Source organism: Anas platyrhynchos, chromosome 33 (genome assembly GCF_047663525.1).
Source record: "Anas platyrhynchos isolate ZD024472 breed Pekin duck chromosome 33, IASCAAS_PekinDuck_T2T, whole genome shotgun sequence".
Taxonomy (NCBI): domain Eukaryota; kingdom Metazoa; phylum Chordata; class Aves; order Anseriformes; family Anatidae; genus Anas; species Anas platyrhynchos.
In genome coordinates, this window is record NC_092618.1 from 3,809,287 (window position 1) to 3,829,792 (window position 20,506).

The following is a 20,506-nucleotide window of genomic DNA, read 5'->3' on the forward strand; positions in this document are numbered from 1 at the left end:
GAAAGAGACTGCTTTAACACCACGATGGGGAAGGCCCCTATGTTGTTTTGCTTACCACAGAAACGGCTGTTCGAACTACGGAGAAAGGATGGACGCATGCCAGCTGTGTGAAAGGACCAATCCGGGAAGGTAAATGGGAGGCAGCTCCAGGCCCTGACGACTTGAAGCTGACACTAAGACGGACTCGATAAGTATTGTATATTATCTGTGTATCGTGGGAAGGGGAGGAGGCCCTGTTTCAAAGGCTCCCTAGTAGGTTCCCCTGAAGAACACTGCTGCTGCCAAGAAGAACCGATACCTTGTAGTTCGCTGCAACCGAACTGACAAGCGAGGCAGAGAAGTGAAAACGGTGGGGGACTGAGGGGCCGACAATTTAGATGGGCTCCGACCACCTCCTACGATACATGGGAGTCAGTATCATCGCTTTGGTCAGCTATGGGTCTGCGCATCCCCATCAGCCTTTTAAGTGGAGCTTGATCAGATGGGAGGATTAATTCATCATCCAGCAAACAACGACAGCAGGTGCTCCCAGTTTCCGCATCACATTATGTGACCTGGTGTCAGTGCAGCCATGCTTTAACCGATCAGGATTTTATTTCTGCCCAAGTTCTAACCCAGAAAAGGGGTGCTGTAAATGCCCGAACGTGTATTATCGTGCATACTGGGGGTGTGAAACCATTTCTACGGACTGGACACTCAGGGCTGGTCGGGATAAATTTTTACAAGTGGGATATGGGCCACAAGGTTGTAACCAACAAGCAGATCCCCGTTACAGGTGGCGAGGGCATGGTATAGGGTATACAGGAACCTTCCACGGAAATAAAGAAATTTGCAAGGTTCTATATATAAATATAACAAACTTGGATGATACTAGCTGGGTACTAGGAAAAATGTGAGGTGTCAGATTTTACAAACACAGAACAGATAGGGGAGGACTCGTACTAATAAAAAGGAGGATGCCGATAGGCCCCAGGCAGTAGGACCAAATGAGGTATTGTCAGAAAGTGTCCAGGGAATCCAGCCTGTGGAAAATACTACAGTGCCAACCCTCGGCAGCCCTACGAGCTCAGGTAAAGCCGAGAATGATAACATAGCTGAGAATAACATATGGGGGGGTCGTGAATGCCAGCTACCAATTATTAAACAAAACAAACCCAAATGTAACAAAACATTGTTGATTATGCTTTAGTATAAGGCCTTCATATTATGATGCTATCGGGAATCCTGGGGAGCCCTCCCGCACAAATGAGAACAACCCTCTACAATGCAGTTGGGGAAAAGACATAAGGGTAACACTAACACAAGTCACTGGAGGTGGTAGGTGTGTGTGCATGGTTCCTAGTGGGAAGTGTCACCTATGTAATATCATGGAGAATGGAAAACAATCAGCCGAGTGGTTAATCCCAGCCAACAACGCTAGGTGTGTTTGTGTGTGAGTGGGCATAACTCCTTGTCTATCACTAAAACTCTTTAATGCGTCTTGTGATTTTTGTACACAGGTGATAATTATACCAAGGATTCTATACCACCCTGAGGATTGTATGTATACCCAGCACACAGTGGCAAGGCATCATCTGGAAAGACGGGAACGGTTCACGGCTCTAACTTTGGCCACCCTAATAATCCTGGGAGGAGCTGGAGTGGGGACCAGGGTAGCCTCATTGGTTAAACAAAATCAAGAATTTACTTCCTTATGCATTGCTGTGGACGAGGACCTGACCCAAATTGAACAATCCATCTCGGCCCTGGAAAATCTATCAGGCCGTTTTCAGAGGTAGTGTTACAAAATCGTAGGGGATTAGATTTGGTATTTTTTACAACAGGACGGGCTGTGTGCAGCCCTGAAAGAGGAGTGCTATATGTATACTGATCACACTGGAGTGGTAAGAAATACAATGGCAAGACCCAGGGAAGGGTTGGAAAAAAAAAAAAAAGGAAACAGGAGAATGAAGCCCGACGGAGCTGGTATGAATCTTGGTTTAATTATTCACCTTAGCTTACTACTTTATTATCAACAATAACAGGACCTTTGTTGTTATTAATAATAGCACTAACTTTTGGACCATGTATTTTTAATAAATTGATTGCGATTGTAAAGGGATGTTTAGAAGCGGCACACTTAATGCTCATACATGCCAAATACGAGCCAATAAGTACCAGCGAAGGAATCGAGGAAACATTAGTTCTTAGTAGCCAGGCATTGCAGAGCTTCAATGAACAAAATGAGTAACTAAAAGAAAAAGGAGGGATTGTAATACACAATAAATGTTTGTTCATTGTCTTTTGTAAAAACAAGGAGTTCCGCTTGAGGAGCGGGAGTTGCGAAGGCTCCCTGCTGAAGTAAGGAGCTGTATAATACTTGGCTAGACACTATGAAAATTCTTTTGCTTAATGTAACAAAAAAGAGAACCCCCTCCCCTTCTCTCCTTCTGCATCTCAGTTGCCTCTTTTGTTCAAAGACCCTGCTGCAAAGCTCATGTAACCATCTCCTGATAAGTTGTTAAACTAGTGTATCAACATCTTGCCTTCCTGTCTCACGCTGGGCCAACATGACCAACTAAAAAAAGAAGTTGAACCACAACGCCGAGGAAGACTACGGCCTTCATCTTCACGACCACCAGAGGGACAGAGACGACCCCCTAGCAACAGTGCGCGCAGTCGCAGAATATACCAGGATGTGCTGCGTAATCCCGGAATTACCAAGATATAAAAAGGGATGCTGGCGGGGGTGAGGTGCGTACCGTTGGTGGAGCCGAGACTCCGCAGCCACCCAGCGCTGTTTTGCTTGCTGTTGCTTACTCAATAACTTCCTTTCTATTATTAATGCAATGCTCTCTGAAAATTAATTAAGGGGGCAACTTATAACACTGGGGAGCTCTGCTTGGGCATGGCTGGTGTGGCTGGTGGCGAAAGTGGGGTGGCTGGCGGGCAGCCTGCGATGGCAACCGATTGCGTTGCCCTTCACGGGCACCAGGCCTTGCAGCTGCCCCTGAGCAGCTCCTCTGGGAAGGATCCAGCGCTGAAGCATCTCACAGTGCTGGGAGCTCCCTTCACATCGGCCACGCTAATGCTGAAATTCCTCCTGTCCTCCTCCCTGCCAGGCGTCCAGCCAGGTGCAGGAGCACTCCATCTGCCTCTTCCAAGCCGTGGTGGAGGCTGTGCTGCGGCAAAGGACAAAGAAAATGAAGAGGACGGTGCACAGCAGCCTTCTCCCACTCTACTTTCACATGAGAGACCAGAGTGAGAGCGTAGCAAAGGTACAGATCTCAGAGCTGAGCAGTTATGTGGGCAAGGGTGTGCTGATGCCACAGGGTTGCTCTGGGGGATCACAGAATTTCTAGGTTGGAAGAGACCTCAAGTTCATCGAGTCCAGCCTCTGATCTCTTGCTGTGATCTCTGGGATCTCTCTCATTGTGAGCTGCCTCCGATGGTGGCTGTCCCGTGGCCTTGCCTTGGCCACTGAACCCAGTGCACGCTGCCCCCCACCACAGCCTCCCATAACGCGCTGGGAAAGGCTCGCAGCCCTGCCAAGAGGAGGGGACAGAGGGTCTCCTTCCCAAGGCTGTGGTGCCATCTCCCAACCTCTGCTGCTCCGCAGGCCTCTGGGGAAGCTCTCGCCGTGGCTGCAGAGTTTCTGCGACGCAAGGAGCTCAAGCGCTTCGTCCAGACAGAACAGACGTGGAGGATTGGAGAGTTCTTGGTAAGGACCCACATTGGTTTGCCCCAGCTGGGCAAACGCGCCCGGCCAGAGCCCGCTGCCTGCAGCCGCATCCTCGCTCCCTTCCTGCCAGCACAGAGCCCCAGGGGGCTCTTCTGGAGGCCCCTCTGCCCTCCCTGCCCCCAGGATGATGGAGGAGACCCTGGAGAGGGTGTGCAAGCCCCGTGACCCTGCGTTCTCTCTCTCTCCAGCTGCAGCAGGACAGAGGCAGAGTAGAAGAATACCTGCAGCAGAGCCAGCCCTACCTGCAGGACACTCAGACCCTTTTGCGACTTGAGGCCGTCAGATTCATTGGTGAGCCCAGCCCCTGGGTCCCTCTTGGGGCAGCCTTTGGCAGCCCCAGGCACTGCCCTGTTGCCCCCAGAGCCCCCCGACTGGGCCCTTGCTCCAGGGTGCAGGAGGGGGCACAGCCTGGCTGGCCAGGCCAGGGGCTGCGCTGCTGGGAGCGTGCTGGGGAGCGGGGCTCTGATGGGGTCTCTGTGTCTAGGTCTTGCTGCGCGCTACTGCGAGGACCAGAGCGAGGAGAAGCTGGAGGAAATCCTCAGAGGTGAGTGAGGGCAGTGGGGGGTGTGCTAGGGCTGGGGGGACAGCGGCAAAGGCCCCCGTGTCTTGCCCTGCTCCAGGGAAATGCTTCGGGGCGGAGGAGCAATGCAGCCATAGGAACGAGGGAGAGGAGACGGGGTAGCCTGTGGTGTCAGGGAATGGCCTCCCAGCCTGGAGCTGGGCAGTGCCGCTGAAAGGGTTGAGTGTCCCTGAGGAAGAGTCAGGGGAAAGGGCAGTAAGGCTGACAGAAGGTGGGAGCCTGTTGTAGAGCACGCAACCAGGACGAAGAGGGAGATGAGACAGCCTACAAGCAGCTAGGAGCAGGGTCACGATTGCTAGCCCTTGCTCTCATGGGGAAGCACAATAGCGAGAGGAAAGAGTCCAGGAGATTCCTGGAGTGTGTGAATCCTCCCAAGGGATGGAGGCAGGTGGTGAGGGAACCAGCTTGTGAAGGTGCCCCACTTGACCTGTGGTGCGCAGGTGGGGAAGGACTGGTGGCTGCATTTGGGACATTGCTGAGCAGCAGCTTTCAACGGATTCCTTTGTCCCTCCTGCTCCTCCTGGCCTGGGGAAGAGTCGAGTGGGGCTGGCATGCTCTGCAGGGGATGCCTGGGGATCTCTGCAAGGAGTGGGTTTTCATCTCTGCTCTTCTTTCTTTTGCAGTCCTCCAGCCTTCAGAGAACGACCCGGAACCCATGGTCCGTTCCCTGGCAGTTCAAACCACCCTGTTCCTGATGTCAAGGCATAACGCAATGTCAGAACGGAAATTTCCACTGCCGTGTTGCCGCTAGCCCCGCAGCAGTCCTCAAAAGAGCAATATATATTTTAATAGAACTAGGTTGTTGTCTCGTTATTCCAGCAGCTCCTTCACAGTGACTCGGTGCCATGACGCTGAGCTAACTTGGAGGCCACCAAGGACGTCTTTTCCCTGGGCCCGGTGACTGCATGGCGCCTACTCAACCAGTGAAAGAGTCACAGAACCCTTGCGCTTGGAAAAGGGCCTTCAGCTCAAGTCCAAGCGTCAGCTAACACCACCAGGCCCACCACAAAACCACGGCCCTTAGTGCCAAGTCCACGCATTTCTTTAATAGCTCCAGGCCTGGGACTCCAGCAGTGCCCTGGGCAGCCGGTTCCACCCTTTGCATGAAGAAATTCTTCCTGACATCCCATCCTGTGGTAGGTGCGCCCAGGTAGAAGAACTGCTCAGCCTCCTGGCAGAGCTTCGGGAGGAGGTGGGCAGGCTGAGGAGCACCAGGGAGTCGGAGAAGGTTGAACTGTACTGTGCCAGCCCTGGGACAGATGCGTCAGGCAGACACAGCAGAGGAAATGGAGGATCCCCTACCCTCTGGCCATCAGGCAGAAGGAGTGCATCTCAGTGACGAAGGGATGGAAGTTTAGATCTGCTCGGGGCAGCAGGTGAACCCCTCCTTGCCTACCTCACCTTCCTTTCAGGTGCCCTGAAACAACAGACTCTGGAAGTAATGGACACACAAACGATGATGTGCATGAAGGTCCATCCAGGTTGGAGGGGTTTTCTAGGGCAAGTCAGCCTTCCCCAGTATCACGACCACCTCCATCAAGAAGAAGAGAAGGGTTACTGTCATAAGTGACTCCCTTCTGAGCAGAACAGAGGGCCGCATATGCCGGCCTGACCCAACCCATGGAGAAGTCTGCTGCCTCCCAGGAGATCAGGGTAAAAGGTGTTTCTGGAAAGCTCACTTGCCCCGTAAGGCCCTCTGAGCATCATCCATTATTGTTCTGTCCTGACAGAATCTTCTAAGTGGCACACCAAAATGGGAGGGAGTGTGCGCTAGAGAGATCCTTCGGCCTGCTCCATGCCACGCTGGGTACACTGGAGCACATTTGGAATGTTTCTGCACCGATGCACCCAGCATGAGGGACAAGCAGGAGGAGCTGGAAGCTTCAGCTCCATCCCAGAACAAGCGAGACTTGGTGTGCTGTGATGGACGGGTATGGGCTCTTCAGGAAGGATAGGCAGGGCAGGCGAGGCAAGGGGCTGGCACAAGGACGTGGCCGAGAGCTTCTGGGTAAGGATTAAGGGAGAAAGCAATCACTTGGATGTTGCAGTGGGTGTTTGCGATACCAATGAATTATTCGCTAAGCAACTAAGAGAGACCTCTCTTAGCTCAACTGCCCTTGTCCTGATGGGGGACTTCAACTTGCCAGACGTTAACTGGGAAGACCACACAGCTGATACAAGCAGGTCCAGGAGATTCCTCACACACCTTGATGACAACTCCTTGGTACAGCTACTGAGGGAGACAACAAGGAAAGGTGCCATCCTAGACCTGTTGCTTGTGTTATAAATGGCTCAGTCTTCAAAATAGGATTATAATCAAAGTTTACAATTTATTAAAGGAATAGAGGTAAGCAAACAGCGCTGGGTGCGCCGGGAGTCTCTGCTCCACCAGGACGCACACCAGTTACATCAAGCAGCTGATTTTTATGCTCCTAGGCTGATACATATTCATTACTACTTCTAAAAAAAATGGGTTATTATAATTAGCTTCCGGGATCCAAACCCTCCTACTGGAGCATGCGCATCAGTCTCTGGTGGTCCCCCTGGGGGTCTCTGGGGGTCTTTCATGCTGAAGGCTCGTAGTCTTCCTCTCAGTTTTTTTTTCTTGTCCTTCCCCTTTGTACTCCTTGGCAGCATGTCAAAAGCTTACACAGCGTTCCCTGCAAGTTTTGTCTTCTAGCCATCCTTCAGCTTCTTTCTTCTCCTTAATCTCCTGGCCGCCTGGCCAGATATCAGGGGCTTGCATAGTGTCCCATTCAGAAGTCATAACAGTTACTAGTTGTTAGCAGTTGTTCTGAAACCCCCAGACAGCAGAGACTTCAAAGAAAGAACATACAAACACAAATAGCTCTCTATTGACACTTCACATTTAAAAATCTTTGGCGATTGGAGGAAAACTGCCAGTACGCCTGCTTTTGGCAGGGGGGTTGGACCCAATGATCTCTTGAGGTCCCTTCCAACCCCTCCAATTCTGTGAACTTTGGACACGGGGAGGGCAGAGTTCAGGCTGCTCAGGGAACTAGTTCGGAAGATCCCCTGAGAAGCTGTTTTGGAAGGTATCGGGGTCCATCTTTTTAAGCACGACCTCCTAAGAGCACAGGAGCAGGCGATTCCAAAATGTTGGAAGTCAAGCAGGCGGGGCAGGAGGCCAGCTTGGCTGAGCAGGGATCTTCTTCTAGAGCTTAAGTGCAAAAAGAAAGCGTGTGGCCACTGGAAGCGAGGTCGTGTGACATGGCAGGGCTACAGAGGTGCTGTTTGCCTCTGTTGGGAGAAAATTCGTGCAGGCAAAGCTCAGGGGTGACGCTGGCTAGTAGTGTGGGCAACAACGCAGATATATACATTAATATGTGTATTGAAGATGTGAACTGCTAAAGGAGGGCTAGAGGAAACATTGGTCCGTTACTTGCTGAGGATGGTCACCTCACAAACACAGACATAGGCGAAGCAGAGCCATTTAATGTCTCTTTTGCCTCTGTCTTCAAGAGCAATGATGGGCTCTGGGACCCAAGGGGCCCAGAGTTGGGGGGCCATGAGTGCGGTAACAAAAACCTCCTAGCCAAACCCACACTGGATGCATATGAGTCTACGGGGCCTGAGGGGATTCATTCCAGGGTTCTCAGAGGGCCGACTAATGTCCTTGTGAGACCTCTCTCAATTATTTTTCAATGGTCTTGGGAGCCCAGAGAGGTCCAAGTTGACTGTAGGCTGGCAATCATTGTGACAGGTTTCAAGAAGGGCAAGAAAGAAGAGCCCAATAATTACAGACCCGCCAGTCTCTCTTCAGAGCCTAGTAAAAATACGGAGAAACTCTTCTGGGCATTACTGAAGAACACCGGAAAGACAACGCAGTTGATCACAGCCCACCCAGGTTCATGAGGGGAAAGTCCTGTTTAACAAACTTAATTTCCTTTTATGACAGCATCACCCGTCTAGTTGAGCAAGGGATGCCAGGTTTTGGATTTCCATCAAGTTTTCAGTACTGTTTCTCTCAGTATCCTTCTGGACAAAATGTCCATTGTACAGCTAGATAAATACATGCGGTTTAGGGTGAAAAGTTGGCTGATGGGTTGGGCTCAAGGGGTTACAGAAATGGGGTTGCATCAGGCTGTTGACCAGTCCCTAGTGGGGTTCCCCAGGGTTCCACTTAGGGCCAGCAGAAGAGGCTGGAGAGCAGCCTTGCAGAAAGGGATCTGGGGGTTTTGGTCGACAGCAAGTTGAATACGTGTCAGAATTCAGCCTGGAGGAGAGTGAGGGGAGGCCTCCTGGCGGCCTGCAGCTCCCTCACGAGGGGAGCAGAGGGGCAGTGTGGCATTTAGGGGTGTAGCCGATTAACCGTTACGGGTCCGGTCAGATTCAGGGTCCTGAACTATCACAATCACAGATTCACCAATAACGCATGTATGAAATACAGAGGTGGCACAGGTGCGCAGCCTGGAAATGAACGCGTTACAAGGCACAAAGACTCTATAGAGATTCCTAAGTTTCCGCAGAGACACACGATATAACCTAGTGTTCAAATCTCACCCAAAGGCGTCCCAATGGGCGAGAAGAGAGGCTCAGCCCGTCGACTGATCCCAGGAGTCAGGAGGTCCTCAGGATGGTGTATTCCCTTGGGATGGCATCTCCCCTGATGGTGGTATCTTCCCTAATGATGGTACCTTCCCTAACAATGGTATCTTCCCTGACACACCCTCTCTCTTAGGCCAATTTATGAGGTGGAGCTTGAGTGACTCTAGTCAAGCATATTTTAGTTAGGATTGGTGAAAAGGTTTCTTGTCTCTGTTTAAAGTAGTAGGCTCTGAGAAATTCAGAGCACATGCTCAGAGAGGGGTGGTCGCACCTTGGAAGCAGGGAGCTTTTGGGATGGAGGTGTGTTTTGGCATTTTAATGATATTATAATTGTACTGGGTCTGGCTGGAATGTTAACTTTCCCGGCAGCAGCCCATACAGTGCCGTACTCTGGACTTGTAGCTGGAACAGCAGTGTTATCACACCAGTGTTGTGTCTACTGCTGAGCAGCAGTGGCACAGCATCGGGCCTTTCTCTAACCCTCCTAGGGGGTGGGCAAAAAGTGAGGAGAGAAACATCACTAGGGCAGCTGTCGTGGTTTAACCCGGCCGGCAGCTAAACACCACGCAGCCGTTCGCTCACCCTCCCCCCTCCCTCTCTGGGACGGGGGAGAGAAATGGAAAGTGAAGCCCGTGAGTTGATATAAAGACAGTTTAATAAGACAGGAAAATAATAATAACAAAATAATAATAAAATAATAACAATAATAATACAATGGTGATAATAGGAAAGTAATAATAGTATGTACAAAGAAGTGATGCACAATGCAATTGCTCACCACTCGCTGACCGATGCCCAGCCTAACCCCGAGCAGTCCGGCCCCCTCCCCCCGGCTAGCCACCCCTATATATTGTTTAGCATGACGTCAGATGGTATGGAATACCCCTTTGGCTAGTTTGGGTCACCTGTCCTGGGTCTGTCCCCTCCCAGCTCTTACTGCACCCCCAGCCTGCCCGTTGGCAGGACAGAGCAAAAGGCTGAGATGTCCTTGGCTTGGTATAAGCACTGCTCTGCAACAATTAAAGCATCGGGGTGTTATCAGAACACTTCTCATCCTAAGCCAAAACACAGCATTCCACCAGCTACTAGGAAGAAAATTAATTCTGTGCTAACTGAAACCAGGACAGCAGCTGACCTAAACCGATCAAAGGGATATTCCATACCATGTGATGTCACACTCAGCAATAAAAGGTGGAAACAGGAAGAAGAGGGGAGGGGTGGGCTCTCGTTGAGAAGACGTCGGTCCTCCTCTGGAACACTGGCTGCGTGCGTTGAGGCCTTGCTTCAAGGACGCGGTCAATCATCGCTCATTTGTGGGAAGTAGAGAGTAATTTCTTTCCTCTGCGCTTCCATATAGCTTTCATTTATTTTGTTGGTTTGTTTTCCTCCCTTCTTTTTATTTTCCCTTTTCCCCTCCCTTTTCCCCTTTCCCTTTTATTTCCCCTTAGTTAAATTTTCAGTTCATAGTAGTCTTGATTTAATTATTATAGTTATTTCCCTTTAATTAAATTATCCTTATCTCAACCCGTGAGTTGTTCTTTGCTTTATTTCTCCCCCTCCTCATCTAAAGGAGGGGGAGTGAGAGAGCGGTTGTGGGGTTTAGCTGCCCAGCACGGTAAAACCACCACAATAATGAGCAAAAGTACATTAGAATACAGCATTTGTCAAAACATGACAGGTCGTTGGCTCAGGGTAGCAAAAAGTGCAGCTTATCGGTCTCAGCGTGCACAGGAACAATCGAGTCCGCACCTGGTCACAGAGCCTAGCCGTGGTGTCTCCACTCCACTCTATGCTCCGTGCTGTTCCTTAGAGCTAGCACACCAGGTTCCCCCAGCGCAATAGCATCTAAGGTTGGAAGCCTAGGGAATGCTCAGGTAATGCAGCTACGCCCTACCCTGAAAGCCTTTTCAATGCTGTGCATTTTCTTTAAGATGTGAATGTTAGTTTTATTTTCCTAGTTACTTCAGGCAACTGCACCACAGGCAGGTGCTGAGCTCTGCTCTCTGGGGACAGTGACAGGACCCGAGAGAACGGCACGGAGCTGGGACAGGGGAGGCAGAGGCTGGGTGTTAGGAAAAGGTTTTTCACTGAAAGGGTGGTCGGGCACTGGGACAAGCTGCCCAGGGCATTGGGCATGGCTCCAAGCCTGCTGGAAGTCAAGTCAAGTCAAGCGTTTGCACAACGCTCTAACATCCTCCGATAATGGGTGGTTCTGTGTGGAGCCTGGCGTTTGACTCAATGATCCTTGTGGGTCTTGTGTGGGAAAGGAATTTGTAGGTGGCTTTGCACTATTGCACACGTTCCTGAATTAGAGATAATGAAGAAATAATCGTAGAATCGTAGAATCTCCCGAGTTGGAAGGGACCCATAACGTTCAAGTCCAACTGCTGGCACCGCACAGGTCTACCCAAAAGTTTAGACCATGTGACTAAGTGCACAGTCCAATCGCTTCTTCAATTCAGACAGGCTTGGTGCAGTGACTACTTCACTGGGAAGCCTGCTCCAGTGTGCGACCACCCTCTTGGTGAAGAACCTCTTCCTGATGTGCAGCCCAAACTTCCCCTGCCTCAGCTTAACACCTTTCCCACGGGTCCTATCACTGGTGATTACGGAGAATAGGTCACCTGCCTCTCCACTCCCCCTCGCAAGGAAGTTGTAGACTGCGATGAGGTCCCCCCTCAGCCTCCTCTTCTCCAGGCTGAACAGGCCCAGCGCCCTCAGCCGCTCCTCATATGTCTTCCCCTCTAGGCTCTTCACCATCTTCGTCGCCCTCCTCTGGACCCTCTCCAACAGAGAGCCGGAGCCGCCAGGTCAACCCAGACCCGGCAAGGGGGGGGGGGGGGGGGGGGAGGAAAAAAAACGGGGAACGAGACGGGAGAGAGACCCAATCCATGCCGCGTGGAGCGGGGAAGTGGGGCCGTGTGATGGGAAGAGGGTAAGAGGGAAAAGAGGGAGAAAAGCGAGAGTGTTCTCCCCCGAGGGGGGAACGAGTGAACGGCAGGCAGGCGCAGGTCTGCGCGTGACAACTGCATCCCCTTGCCTTTCCCTCCTCCGCCCGGTGGTGGCAAGGGCGAAAAGTGACAAAAACTCGTGTCAAGGGCTGACTCTCAATAGATCGCAGCGAGGGAGCTGCTCTGCTACGTACGGAACCCTGACCCAGAATCAGGTCGTCTACAAATGATTTAGCACCGGGTTTCCCACGAACATGCGGGACGCAACGGTAAGCATACATGCGCCCAAGCCTTGAGCAGCCAGTTTCTCCGGGAGAATTCTGTGAGAAAAGGTGTCGAAAGCCTTACGGAGGGTTAGGTAGACCACATCCACAGCCATTCCTTCGTCCACTGAGCACACTGCCTTGTCTTAGAAGGAGATCAGATTTGTCAAGCAGGACCTCTCTTTGATAACCACCTACTGAAATGGCCTGATCACCCGACTGTTCTTTCAGTGTTACAGAATCACAGAATCACAGAATTTCTAGGTTGGAAGAGACCTCAAGATCATCGAGTCCAACCTCTGACCTAACGCCAACAGTCCCCACTAAACCATATCCCTAAGCTCTACATCTAAACGTCTTTTAAAGACTTCCAGGGATGGTGACTCCACCACTTCCCTGGGCAGCCTGTTCCAGTGTCTAACAACCCTTTCGGTAAAGAAGTTCTTCCTAAGATCCAACCTAAAACTCCCCTGGCGCAACTTAAGCCCATCCCCCCTCGTCCTGTCACCAAGCACGTGGGAGAACAGGCCAACCCCCACCTCACTACAGCCTCCTTTAAGGTATCTGTAAAGAGCGATAAGGTCGCCCCTGAGCCTCCTCTTCTCCAGGCTGAACAAGCCCAGCTCCCTCAGCTGCTCCTCGTAGGACTTGTTCTCCAGGCCCCTCACCAGCTTCGTCGCCCTTCTTTGGACCCGCTCAAGCACCTCGATGTCCTTCTTGTAGCGAGGGGCCCAAAACTGAATGCAGTACTCGAGGTGCGGCCTCACCAGAGCCGAGTACAGGGGGAAATGTGTTGTGTGATGGTACTCCGGATAATCTGATCCATGAGCTTTCCCAGCATCGTGGACAGAATAACAGATCCGTAGGTCCCCGACTCCTCCTTCCAGCCCTTCCTGTAGACAGACGTCACATTTGCTAGTCGCCAGTTGACCGCAGCCTCCCCTGATAGCCACGACTGCTGATCAATGATGGTTGCAGGTTGGCAAGTGATTCTGCCAGCTCCCTCAGTAGTGACAGGTGGATCCAATTCTGCCCCATAGATGTGTGTATATCTAAGTGGAGTAGCAGTTCTCTAACTATTTCCTCCTGCATTATGAGTGTTTCATTCTGCTCCCTGTACCTATCTACCAGCTCTGGAGGCTGAGTACCAGGGGAACAACTGGTCTTGCTGCTAAAAACTGAGGCAACGAAGGAATTAAGTACCTCAGCCTTTTCCTCATGTCTTCTATGGTTCTATGTCACTATCATTCCCCTCACATCCAATTCAGAATGGAGATGCTCCTTAATGCTCTTGTTATGTGTATATATATGTGTATATATATATATATATATATATATATATATAATTACTCTTTTTGTTAGTAATAGTCAGATAGAGCTCCAGTTAGGATTTGGCCATTCTGATTTTGTCCCTGCACAGCTTCAAGACATGGAGGACTGAGCTCCACACCAAACGAAAAAATGGATGGAAAAAAAGCACAGAAAAGGTGGAACGTGGCAGCTTTACATCCCCTGCCCTTACCTGAGTCTATGCTGTAATTCCGTTCAACTGCTTACTGCCGTATTCTCTAAAGCGTCCTGCAACTCCTGTTGCTGTTATCTTGTGAGAGACAGCACAATCAGGGTGAGTCATCTGCCTACAGAAATTAACAACTGACAGAATGGAGCATCTGTCCAGGAGAAGTTGGAGTGGCTGATGGGCCTGCCACAGGGACTGGCGTGTGCCTGCAGGAAAAGTCCCAGGGGTCGGAGACGTGTTGCCTGTGGCTTGTTAAGCACAGGTCAAGCCCCAGCACATTCCAGTAATTTGTGTCTCTTTGGAAATGCCAGGGTGATCACACGCAGTTTTCAAGCATTTCACAGTTTTTTCTAGGATTCTGCACATTCTCAGAGGTGAAGCTCCAAAGCACTGGAGGTGCCCACTGCTCTAGGTTCCTGCCCATATCCTCACACAGTCCCTGCCACTCCTAACTCTCCTGCCTCTGGAAAGATCTCTGGATGGCATGCTTAAGTAGTTGTTTAAAATTATACAAAACCTGAATCACATTTAGGAGATGGGACAACAGAAACATGCTGGTTCGGCCATCCCACGGATATTCAAAGCTTTCAAGAGCTATTGTAATTAGCCCGGAGGAGAAGAAGAAAGGGAGAGTGAAGAAGTGGGGAGAAACGTCCCCCACTGTCCACACCAGTTCCATCCCCCCACCTCCTGCCCCACCCTGCACAGGAGAAAAGGCAAAAAGTGTAAAATAATGTAACTATTAATAGTTTCTAAGAGATGAAGAGATGGTTCCCGAGGTACAGAGGTGGCAATAATTTTATCCTGTCATAAGTCAGTGTTATCCCATACATCAAAACAGTAACCTTAAACCAGCCCCCAGAATTGATGAACAGCATGACATGGAAGACAGACAGTTAGTGATGTGCTATACAACACAATTCTGAAAACAAGCACAACAGCCCCAAGATCAAAAAGATCAACATTGTGATCAGCAACTGTTAAAGCAACTGTTAAACTGATCTATTGCTTATAACAATTTACTTTTAAAATGCTCTGGTCCGATTTGTCATCTCAACCTTTGTGCTCCATGCTAGGCACCAAAAAGACTTGCAGTGGTTTGACCCAGGAGGCAGCTCAGCACTACAGATCTATTTATCCAATGCAATGAAGGAGAGAACTGGGAGAAAAAAAAAAAAAAAAAAAAAAAAGACAAAAAAAAAAAGACACAAAAGGAGTAGGTTGTTATTGTTATTGTTACAGACACCAACAGAGTAAGGGCATGATATTTTTGTGTGCACATCAATGTGGGGGGGAGATGTGGGGGGAGGATTGGGAGGGACCGTGGGTGGGGCAAAGGGTCACGGGGATCTGGGGCAGTCATGTGTATAAGAAGCTATGCTACGCAGCAATAAATTGGCACTTGAGCTAGACACGGTGTGTCTGTCTCTGGTGTCCCTGCTTGGGGAGCAGACGTCCAGGCAGCCAAGTGATGTTGTCTCTCGGGCTGGGGTAGCACGGAGAGAGACAACAATCAAAAGACAGGAAAGGTGGCGGTGATTAATTGAAAAGTGTTGGACCTAAGCATGACGTATATGGTATGGAATTAGGGGTGGATATTGTCCTAGTTTTGGCTGCGATAGAGTTCATTTTTCTTCCTAGTAGCTGGTATGTTGCTGCCTTTCGTATTTACAGAATCACAGAGCAGTTTGGGTAGGAAAGGACCTTAAAGATCACATAATTCCAACTCTCCTGCCATGGGCAGAGACATCTTCCGCTAGACCAGGTTGCTGAAAGCCCCATCCAACCTGGCCCTGCTTCCAGAGATGAGGCAGCCACAGCTTCTCTGGGCAGCCTGTTCCCGTGCCTAATCATTCTCTGAGTAAACAACTTTCTAATATCTAATCCGGATCTACCCTCTTGCAGTTTAAAACCATTACCCCTAGTTACTGCTGGCTCATATTCAGCTGACTATCTACCAAAATCCCCAGGAGCCTTTCTGCTGGGCGGCTTTCCACGCACTCTTCCCCCAGCTTGTGGCATTACATGGGGTTGTTGTGCCCAAGTGCAGGACCCGGCACTTTGCCTTGTTGAACTTCATCCAGTTGGCCTCAGCCCATGGGTGCAGCCTATCCATTTCCCTCTGCAGAGCCTTCCTACCCTCAAGGAGATCAACACTCTCTCTGAACTAGGTGTCATCTGCAAACTCACTGAGGGTGCACTTGATCCCCTTGTCCAGATCACTGATGGAGATATTGAAAAGAAGTGGCCCCAGTACTGGGCCCAGTGGGACACCACTAGTGACTGGCCTCCAGCTGCATTTAGCTCCATTCACCACAGCAATTTGGACCTGGCCACCCAGACAGTTTTCGACCCATTGATGCATACATCCATCCAGGCCTTGAGCCGCCAGTTCCTCTGGGAGAATGCTGTGGGAAATGGTTTCAAAAGCCTTACTGAGGTCTAGGTAGACCACGTCCACAGCCTTCCCCTTGTCCACTGAAAGCATAACCTTATCTTCAAAGGGGATCAGATTTGCCAAGCAGGACCTGGCGTTGATAAACTCATGATGACTGGGCCTGCTCACCTGCTTGTCCTGGAAGCGTTGCGGGATGGTACTCAAGACAATCTGCTCCATGAGCTTCCCCAGCACCAAGATCAGACTGACAGGCCTGTAGTTCCCCGGATCCTCCTTCCGGCCCTTCTTGTAGACAGACGTCACGTTTGCTAGTCACCGGGTGACTGGGACCTCCCCTGATAGCCAGGACTGCTGGTCAGTGATGGAAAGCAGCTTGGAGAGCACTTCAGCCAGCTCCCTCAGTAACAACGGGTGGATGCCATCTAGCCCCCTAGACTTGTGCACATCTGAGTGCAGTAGCAGTTTTCTCAACATTTCCTCATGAGAGCTTCATTCTGCTGAAGGTCCTTATCTACCAGCTCAGAGGGCTGAGTACTAGGGGAACAACTGGTCTTGCTGCTAAACACTGAGGTAAAGAATGCATTAAGTACCTCAGCCTTTTCCACATCTCTTCTAATTCTGTTTTCCCACATCCAATAAAGGATGAAGATTCTCTTTTCCCTCCCCTCCCCTCCCCTCCCCTCCCTTCCCCTCTGCTCTCCTTTCATTATAAAAACCTTTCTTATTGTCTCTGACAGCAATAGATAGATTGATCTCCGCTAGGGTCTGGCCCTTCCAATTTTGTCCTTGCCCACCCTAACAACATTTAGGACACAGCTTCAGACAAAATGACAGCGTACATGAGAAGCACAGAAAAGGTGGAATCTGGCAGCCTTCCATCCACCAGCCTTCTGTGAGTCTGTGCTGCAATTCTGTTCAACTGGTTACTCCTCTACTGTCCACAATATCTACTAACACCTCATTGATGCTATCTTGTGAGAGACAGCACAATCAGGGGGAGCCATCTTCCTGCAGAAATTAACAGATGAAAGAATGGAGCATTCAAGGTCCAGGGGAACCTTGAGAAACTGCAGGATTTTGCCTACAGAAACCTCTTGACATTTACAAGAAGAAAAGCCTCATCCTGCACCAGAGGAAGAGGAACCCCACACATCAGGGCAGACTGGGACCCTGCTGAGTGAGCAGTGCCCAGGAGGAGGAGGGCCTGGGCACCACGAGGGATGCCATACGAGCTCACCAGGAGCTCACCAGGAACCAGGCCAACTTCCTACAGAGCTGCCTTATGAGGAGCATGGCCACCAAGAAAATGTAAGTTACCATGCTCGGCTCCGATCTGATGAGACACCACACAGCCAGCAGGGAAAGAGGTGCAGGTCTGTGAATCTCTTGGACAGCCTGGTGTGGAGAGGAGCAAGCACACTGGAAAGGCTGAAAGTCCCAACAGGCCTGAGGTCTGTGTGTCAATGGCTAGGGCTCTTGTCTCCGACAGCGAGGCCTATGAGGAGGCAGCTTCTTGTTAAAGCACCAGGGTCTCATTGCCTCCTCACCAGCCATGAACCAGGCAGGAGTCGTACCCTTCTCCTGCACTGGGCCATGGACATCCCCATCTCCTACTGCCCAGGAAGAGCCCTGAGCTCCTGTGTGAAGGGAAAGGATCTCCCTTCCCAGGAGCCTGGGGTCAAAGCCTGTTTTTCAATACATCAGTGTCACCTTCACATTTGTCTACCTGTCCTCACTGCCTCCAGTGTTCTGCTCTAATGAGCTCCAAGGGAGGCTGTGTCAGTGCCAGCAGAGTCCCCCCTCAGGGGGACACTGCAGGAAACTTGCATCTGCCTTGGATTTCTTGAGAGATTTCTTCAACGCACTCTCAGTGCCTGAGGTTCATGGGCTCATCGCCAAAGCCCCCAGAGGGCTGATTCCAATGCCTCTGCTGCTGATCTGGGCTGGGCTCCTGGGACAGGGAGAGCTCCTGGCAAGAGGGCCCTGGTGCAGAGAGACAGCTCTGCCCAGGAGCAGCTCCTCTGCACAGCGCAGAAGGGCTGGGGGCTCTGACCCCCATGGGGAGAGGAGAGGAGAGGAGAGAGGGGTTGGAGGCAGTTGGGAGTGGGAGGGTGCTGAGAGCTGCCTGCAGGAGAAACCTGCACAGCCCTTGACAAGGTAAGTCTCTGGCTGCAGGGCCATGCAGCTGCAGCTCCTGGAAGGGTCTTGTTTCTGGGAGGGCGGTGGGCAATGCAGTAGGCTGTGAGAGTCCTGCTGGATTGCACTGCGAGGTGAGGAAGTCTGGCAGAAGCCCCTTGGAGTGGCCTCAGCCAGGTGCCCCTGACACCCTAGAAGCCTCGAACACCCTGCTGGTGATGCAGGGCTCTCTGTCAGCTGCCCCATAGCTCCTGCTGCATGGAGGTGCCCCTTGGCAGGGCCCTGGTGGTGGCAGGGTGCTGCAGGGCAGCGCTGAGCACAGCCGCATGGGATGGGGTCTGTGAGCACAGGCGGGGGAAAGAAGAGTTTGGCCAAGATCAGCAGGAACAGAGTGGCCAAGAATCCTCTAGGTACAGCAGGTTGTGTGCCTGGGATACTGGAATACCCCAGCGTGTGGATATTCACCTGTCTGTGGGGTGTTTTCCTGGGCTTCAGGCTGCTCTCCAGCAGGATGCAGCTCTCTCGTGGCATCCTTGTGGCATGCAGGCGTCCCAAGGAGAAGACACCTCCTTGCTAAGGCCATGTCCGTGCTGCTGGATGTCTGTCTGTGGGCAGCTGGAGTGAGGCCTCGGCAGCCCTGGCTAGGGGGGAAGAGCTGAGATCCTGCTCAGGCCCCCAGGGCCAAGGTAAGGATTCTGTCCAGCCTCACTCGGACTGGGGCTTCTCTGCTCTCAGCTGTCTCCGTTTTTTTCTCAGCGTAACACGAGTATGATCGGTGTCCTAAGCATTACAGGGGGAATTATAAGAAAATACAGCAAATAAAATCTCTCTTGCTCTACAGTGTGGTCGGATGAGTTGTTTGCAAAAAGACTGCATGGCTCATTGATCTGACAAGTGGACTGCACTTGAGTTTCCCCCATGGTCCTGCTTCCCTCCTGCTGCACAGCAGGAAGGACTCCTCTGGAGCCCACAGCAGCCCCTGCTCCCAGTGTCACACGCAGCCAGCACCACCCAGAGCTCAAGCAAGAGAGCTGCAGAAAGCTGCGGGCTTTCCAGGAGATGAAATAGGTTTTCCTCATTGAAGTCTGTTCTATTTTTTTTTTCTCCTCTTCAAAGATACCTGTGTCCAAAGTCAGCAAATGCCCAACAGCAGCTCTGTGAGCGAGTTCCTCCTGCTGGCATTCGCAGACACGCGCGAGCTGCGGCTCCTGCACTTCGTGCTCTTCCTGGCCATCTCCCTGGCTGCCCTCCTGGGCAACGGCCTCATCCTCACCGCCGTAGCCTGCGACCACCGCCTCCACACCCCCATGTACTTCTTCCTCCTCAACCTCGCCCTTCTCGACCTGGGCTGCATCTCCACCACTCTGCCCAAAGGCATGGCCAATGCCCTCTGGGACACCAGGGCCATCTCTTACCACGGGTGTGCTGCACAGGTCTTCTTTTTTGTCTTCTTGGTTGGAGCAGAGTATTCCCTCCTCACCGTCATGGCCTACGACCGCTACGTTGCCATCTGCAAGCCCCTGCACTACGGGAGCCTCCTGGGCAGCAGAGCTTGTGCCCAGATGGCAGCAGCTGCCTGGGGCAGTGGCTTTCTCAGTGCTGTCCTGCACACAGCCAATACATTTTCCCTGTCCCTCTGCCTTGGAAACGCAGTGGCCCAGTTCTTCTGTGAGATCCCCCAGATCCTCAAGCTCTCCTGCTCAGATGCCTACCTCAGGGAAGTTGCTGTACTCTTATTTACTCTTTCTTTAATCTTTGCTTGTTTTGTTTTCATTATGTTGTCCTATATACGGATTTTCAGGGCTGTGCTGAGGATTCCCTCTGAGAAGGACCAGCACAAAGCCTTTTCCACGTGCCTCCCTCATCTGGTTGTGGTCTCTCTGACTGTCAGCACTGGCATGTTTGCCTACCTGAAGCCCCCCTCCATCTCCTCTCCCTCCCTGGACCTGTTGGTGGCCGCTCTATTCTCGGTGGTGGCTCCAGCAGTGAACCCCTTCATCTACAGCATGAGGAACAAGGACCTCAAGAATGCCTTGTGGAAACTGATGACTTGATTTGCTTCGGAAGCAATAATTTCACAGTCTGTTTCTGCAGATTACTCAGAATATCACTTACACAGAACAACCTATATTCCCTTTTTTGTTGTTTTTGTGTGTGTGAGTGTGTATTTTTAGTACTGGTATTACTTAGTTTTGTGTTTTGTTTTGTTTTGTTTTGTTTTGTTTTGTTTTGTTTTGTTTTGTTTTTTTCAGGTTAGGTTGCCCAATAAAATGTCGTTTTTGTCCCACTCCCAATTCTGTACGTGTGTTTAGTGTATGTACTGAGTCTCTGTCCATGTGGAATTATGGTCTCTGTGAACTTTTAACGAA

General features: G+C 51.1%; 1 protein-coding gene across 1 annotated transcript in view; it reads right to left on the bottom strand.

The window, feature by feature from the left end:
* The window catches only part of LOC139998584 (latent-transforming growth factor beta-binding protein 4-like), a 92,723-nt gene that overhangs the window by 56,629 nt on the left and 15,588 nt on the right, over positions 1 to 20,506 (bottom strand).